General features: G+C 54.1%; 1 long non-coding RNA gene across 1 annotated transcript; it reads right to left on the bottom strand.

Moving 5' to 3' along the window:
* Positions 1-222: 222 nt before the first annotated feature.
* Positions 223-6,139, bottom strand: LOC142063120 (uncharacterized). Its single transcript, XR_012662645.1, has 3 exons — positions 5,652-6,139; positions 2,677-2,771; positions 223-2,141 (listed from the first exon to the last, which is right to left on the bottom strand). It is a non-coding gene; the product is annotated as an uncharacterized LOC142063120 (long non-coding RNA).
* Between the last annotated feature and the right edge of the window lie 227 nt (positions 6,140-6,366).

The raw sequence follows: 6,366 nt of genomic DNA on the forward strand, positions 1-6,366 counted from the left end.
GAGGGCCAAGGCTGCGATTGCTTTTCTGATAAAGAGGGAGATGGGAGAGGACCAGCGCTGAGGCAGAGCTGGGCTTCCTGCTCCTGATGGGAAAAGGGAAAGGCTGGGGGGACAGTGACCAGCACCCAGCTGCAGCTCTCTCCTCTCCAGCATGAAGAGCCACCCCGTTCCCACCCTGATCCAGGAGCCCTAGCTCCGTCAGAGCACGGCCCCCAAGGGCTGGATTTACCCTGGAGAGTCCACAGTCGGACCGGGCCGACCCTGTACGGTGCCAGCACCCACCTGCCCAGGAGCCGAGCGCCACCCCCGGACAGCAGCAGGGACAGGCCGGTCCCAGCCCGACTGGCTGCCACCACCACCTAAAGCCTCTGAACACGACTGCTGGTTTTCAATCTGAAATTCTAGCTTCCAACCAAGTAAATAATTGTACATGTCACAGTTATTTACTGCCTCCAATAATTCTTTGCTGGCCCTTTTGGTTTGGACGTAAGTGACTTTTTAATATATATTTTCTCACACTGGTGGCACATAATAAAGTAATCATGTAATTACTGCAGCCATAAATTTGTCACCTTGGTAAGTAATTTTTATGACTTAGAACGAGAAAAGAAAAGTGCGTCTCCTTTTCTGCAGTGATGTGGTTTGTGGTCACAGGCACTTTAAGGGGTGGGTTAGTTTGTGTCATTCTCCTGACTCAGGCGCTCAGAATTTGTTTATACTTTGATGGAGTCTCTCCTCGGCTGCCTGCTCAGTGGTATTAAAATATTTTCAGAATTTAAGCCCTTTTCAAATGACAAAAACCCCATCTGGGCAGCCGGGCACTGAAGACCACGGCACAGGAGAGCTAACAGCCTCCGGACCTCACCTGGCACACCTCGGAGCAGTGCAGGAGGGAGGGCTGCCGCCCTGGCTCTCCCTGGGAAAAGGGGCAGCAGAGAAACAGACTGTGGAAGGGACCCCAGGCAGCCTCACCCCGGCAGAACCACCCGCTCCCCGCTGTTGCTGACAGATGTTTGTTTGCCCTCTCCCTGAAGCGGCACAACGACGGAGAAGCCAACATGTCTCCAGAAAAACACAACCTGGAATTTCATGTGTCTCACAGGCAGGAAAATTTCCATTTTCTCTAGGATTTATAGTCCTTCCTGCCGCTCCCCCAGTCCCTCCCAAATACATCACGCAGAGCTGGGGCAACACTTCTAGGTTTCAGAAAACTCAGGGTGTTTGGAAGTAGTTTTTGCGCTGATAGCTCTGATTTACAAAAGTACCGCAAATAGCTTGCTTCCTAAAAAGCAACTTTTCCTAGTGACCTTATTTTATTATAATATTGTAACAAAACATGTTTCAGATGGTGAAATTCCAAATAAAAAGAGAATACTAATATTCACTTTGACAAATCAGATTGGAGATTTCCAGCTGTGCTGCACTGCTTCATTAGGACTATTTTTGTTTGATCTGTAAATTGATTTTTTTCTTCTTGCAAAGGTTTCATTTTGGATAAAATAGTGTTTTCCAGGAGGCAAATATTTCATTAGAATTTTCTTAATCACTTGCAGCGCCGTGCCAGCAGGGTTGATTTCAATGCCTGAATGCCAGGTGCACGTTTGAGCACTCCGTGGCATCGGAGCAGCGGTTTTCAGTTTCCTCCCATCCTCTTTTCCGTCTCGACACAACATATCCCTCTAATTCAAGGCACTATGAACTGGATTCAATGTGCTGCCAATCTGCATCCAAATAGCTGGTAACAGCGAATTTTTCCCATTTCAAAACTCTCCACATGAAAGTCCCAAAGTATTTGAGACACGCAAGTTGTGAGCTGCGCTGCACGATGCAGATCTGTGGGCAATCTGAAGTACAGAGCAGGTACGTGACTCACTCCAATTTAACGCTGGAAGCCAGTGGCAGAGCTGGACTCCGTAGCCAGAAAGCCCTGCGCTTTAAGCAGAAGCTTTCAGATCTTTCCAATTTTCAGTATTCCCTGGTGGAAAGGAGGATATCGCTGGTGATTCCTGTATCACGTATCTAAGTACGCATTTCTTAGTCACCTTTCGAGGACCTCCAACAAACAGGTCATGACCCCGCAGGGGATCCAATGGCCCTCAGGGGCAAAACGCCTCTCCCCAGGGTGGGTTTTGCCACGGATTCTGGATGATTGCTGCAGAAGAGAGGAAAAAAAAAAATCAGATAAGGAGAGTCTTTCCTGTTCCACCAGGATAAATGCCCTGCCAGCGCAGGAAAGGGGTAACTGTGGCTACGCTGCTCCTGAAAGCCGCTCAGACAGCAATCCCTTGAAAGGCAGGTTCGCCCATTTTGCCCTGTCATAGTCAGGGGCTCTTCCTGACAAACTAGTTGCCGCTGCTACCCAAGAAGCATGTTTTATTCATGCCAAAGAGTGCTCTTCTGGCCACGTCAACATCGAGCAAATGCAGTACAGAGTGGGCCAGTTGGGTTCATCCCAGGAAATCATTTATCTCCCTTAGGGAAGTGCTGTGCAATGCCCTTAAGCCCTCACTGATATTTAATGGTGCGAGCCTGACGCTTAAGCACTGTCCCCGCGCTGACGCTGTCTTGCTTCTGTGTTGCTTTGAGGCAACAATCGCTAGCGTTTGCAAAGGCTGAGGGGAAGGATTTGTTTAATGCAGCCCCCAGCCCCTGCCCTAATGGGTTGTTAATCCATACCCAGTGCATCAGATTTGCCAGCTGACTCCCAGGGGTCCCCAACATGCCTCTGTCCTCCAGACGTTTGCTGGCAGCCTGTGGTTTCCTGGGATCCCCTGGGGAAACGGAACAGTGACTGTAATAATAACCCCCACGCAGCCCCCTCCCTCCTGACCCAAAAGCAGTTGGCAGCCAAAGTGATATGCACATTACTGGATTTATATGAAGTGCTGCTGAGCAAGAAAGATTTGAGGGGGTTTAACAGCTAGATGGGACCGAGAGATGATCTCAGTGCATTGGCTTGTGCTGCGAGGAAGGGTGAGAGCTTTAAAGAAACAGAGCAGGAGGAACCTGCAGAGAGTGGAGGTGTCCCTTCCCGTCCCCGCGGGACAGCCAGCACACCCCAGGCACTGTCAGGAGCCGAGCAGGACCGTGACCGTGTGAGGCAGTTGAATGTGTGCTACCCAGAAGTGGCCTTAGGTGACAAGTCTGCTGGTAAATGATGCAATCTCAAATGATGCTGATACCCCAGGTCTGCCCAGTACTGGGGCAGAGCCACAAACCCAGTTGCATTTCATTGTGTAGACTCCCATCCTGCTGCAGTGCTGGAGAAAGCAAGGGCCTGCTGAACATGAAAGAGGGTTTTATCTAGCCATCAGGCTTATACCTGATCAAGCCCGGAAGGGTGTCTTACTGCTGGAGTTTACTAGCTCTTTGCAGATGTTCAGAGCAGACGCTCCGTGTTAATTTGCCCCGTAATAGCAGGGTGAGTTTCTGTGCATCTGCAGGCTCTGATAAGGCCGCCCAGGGACAGACTTCACCCCCAGGGACGGCGTGCTTTGCTTGTGCACAGAGCACCGGGATGCCGATCAGGAGCACCCTCAGCTAGCGACCGATACACAGCTCTGCAAATAGCCAAACCTCACAGCAATAGCCTGCTGCTCCCCTGGTCCTGCTGCTGGGCGCTACGCTACAGCCCCCTCCCTGCTTCCCCAGGGCAGGAAAGCTGAGTTTCTGTCCGCATCTGCAATACCCATCACACCATCTCAGGGTCCCTCTTGGGTCAAGTCAGCCCCGTGGAACTGGAGCTCAACTCAGGGCATCTCAACAACGCAAACTAGCACCTCCCAGAAAGGAAGTGAAGAGCACCCACTAAACCCCAACCAAGCGATCAAGTCTCAACAGGAGACTTAAATCATGTTCATCAGGGTGAGGAGCTGTGGGATTAACCCTTTTGGTTGCTCCTCACCCGCTTCAGACAGAAAAGCTTTTAATAGGTCAGCAGATAAAAAAGCAGCAGCAAAAACATTCCTTATCTCCCCTGCCATGCCTGGGCTCTGTAATACAACTGATTCCTGCGATGTGCAGACCTACTCAAACAAGTTTATCTTCATTCGAGGAATAGTCATACAGTGAGATTGCAATGTAATTACCTTCTCACAAACCCTAACTGGAAATCTTCACATCCAGTCATTAGCTTTAAGACAGGCAGACAGGCAATTATATCTGAATAAATGACTGAGAAATGAATCCAGGAGACTCTCAGCCCTGATTCAACCTCCAGTTCACAATCCTAGGTGCAGCAGCAAGCTGTCCATCAGGCCTACCTGCACCCGGCACGATCCTTTCCTTGCTCCATGCCAGTCTCCCCGGCCGTCCCAAGACTCCCAAAGGTGACCCGAGATCTCCCTCCCTGTGATCCTGGCGTGGGCGGGCTACCTTCCCGCCTCCCCCACAGTCTGGGGTCAACATGGGTAACCCACAGAGCCCAAGGCTCCAATACCTCCTGAGTATTTCACTCCTGGCTGAACTCCTCCTTCACCTTTTCCCTTTCTCTCTTTTCTCAGCAGGTTTATAAGCCTCGATGCTCAATGTGTGAAGTCTCCCAAACAGGTGAGCAATAAATGGTCCAAGATCTCACTGCAGGGGAGGCAGCAGTGCTACAGTCTAGCGCTTAGAGCACGCGGGCAGCAAGCCAGGACACTTGGGATCAACGCCTGGCCCCAGCATAAACTTGCCAGTGGTCCCAGTGGCAGAGGGGAGCGGGCACTCCACAGAGGCTGGGTTTCCCTCCATGCAGTGCTTCAGCAGGGGATAGCTTTTCTGAAGGGTCCACTACCCACCGTGACACAGAAAGTCCCCCAGCTGGTTAGGAACATCTCTCCCTCCACTGAGGTCATCAACCTTCCTCTTCCTCACTCCCCTGCAAGACTGGAACACAGCTGGCTGGTTTCCAAGCCTCTCCTAACGAGGGTGGGTGAGTTGCACTGAATATATTTCCCAGCCATGCTCTTTCTGAAAGCTATTTTAAAAACCCAAATGCTACGCCTCCCCCCCCCCCAGACCCCTCTAAAGGCTCTGCATTTCAGTGTCCTCCCATGGGTGCCAGCATCACCACCTCCCCATGGGAGAAAGGGCAGGCATGTAACGGAACTGCTGGCCACCTCACCGTACCCATGGTACCGGTTCAGGGGCCGCTGTCTTAGTACTCACCGGGTCTGCATTCTTGCTCCCCTCCCTCCGTTTTACCATCAAGATGGATATTTTATCTTGTGTGATTATTTACTTAACGAAACACAGGTATTTGCAGCCCAGAGGATATTCCCCGCTGGGAGGCTGGAATAACAGTTTTGCACGGCACAGCACATCAGGCTTTGGGAGTACTGACAGCATCCTTTACAGGGGGAGATGGCGGTGTCGGGGAGGAGGAGGAGCCGAAGCAGCTGAAGAGGTTGTTTGATTGTTTCCTGGTTGTGAAAAAAGTCAGCTGGTTATGGAGAGAGGAGGAGGGAGAAGGCAGGGAAGGTGTGGGGGAGGGGGCGGGTGGCCTGCCGGCGATGGGAACAACGCTTCTGGCACCAGCTTTGTGCATATGGAGGCCTGGATTCCTGGCGAGCCAGGGCTGTGGGTGGCCAGGTCTCCCTTATCTCCCAGGGGAGGGTGCTTCCTGGATGCAGAGCCTCCTCTCAGCCCCAAATGAAACAGCTACAACTCACCCTTTGTCTTCCGCTGAAACCTCGAATTACCGTCGCGTTACGGGGCGCCGGGGAAGGAGCCTCGCCGCACGCGCTCCTCCTCCGCGCTCCCGCCGAGGCCCGGTCACTTGGCCGCGGGAAGTCCCCGCAGGGCCCCTGCAGCGAGGGCTGGAGCTCTGCCTGCGGCGGGGTGACGGGCAGCCGCGGCCCTTCCCTCCGCTCTCCCACGGAGCCCCTCCAGCCCCGGCACCGACCGCGCCCCGCAGGGCGACGCGACCCGGATGGCCCCCGCGAGCAGCCCCGGCGCCAGGCCTGGGGAAGCGGCCTGAACCCGCTCTCCGCAGGCGGGGAGCAGCGCTCTGACATCCCGGCTGACCTCCCGAAGAGCCGAGCTCCCCACACAACCCGAACCGGCCGCTACGGAACCCACGGGGAGCCCCGGGCCGGGCGGGCGCGGCCTGAAGCGGCGGCGCGGAGCCCGCTGCCCCCGGGGGCTGCGGCGCCACGGCGGCGGGCGGCGCCACGCAGAGCGCGTCACGGGACGCCACAGCAACCCCAAGCCCGCCCTGCCCAGCCCGCGTGGCAGAGTCGCCAGTCACATGGCTCGCGTCCTGCGCGCTGATTGGCTGGCGTGGGCTCCATAAGCCCGCCCCGGCAGAAGGTGCTAGAAGGCGCTGCCTGGCTGAGGGGAGCGGAATTAGGGCGGTTTAAGCATGCTTAGCTTAGCTTTTCCTTT

The sequence above is a fragment of the Phalacrocorax aristotelis genome, chromosome 11 (genome assembly GCF_949628215.1).
Source record: "Phalacrocorax aristotelis chromosome 11, bGulAri2.1, whole genome shotgun sequence".
In the NCBI taxonomy this organism is placed as follows: domain Eukaryota; kingdom Metazoa; phylum Chordata; class Aves; order Suliformes; family Phalacrocoracidae; genus Phalacrocorax; species Phalacrocorax aristotelis.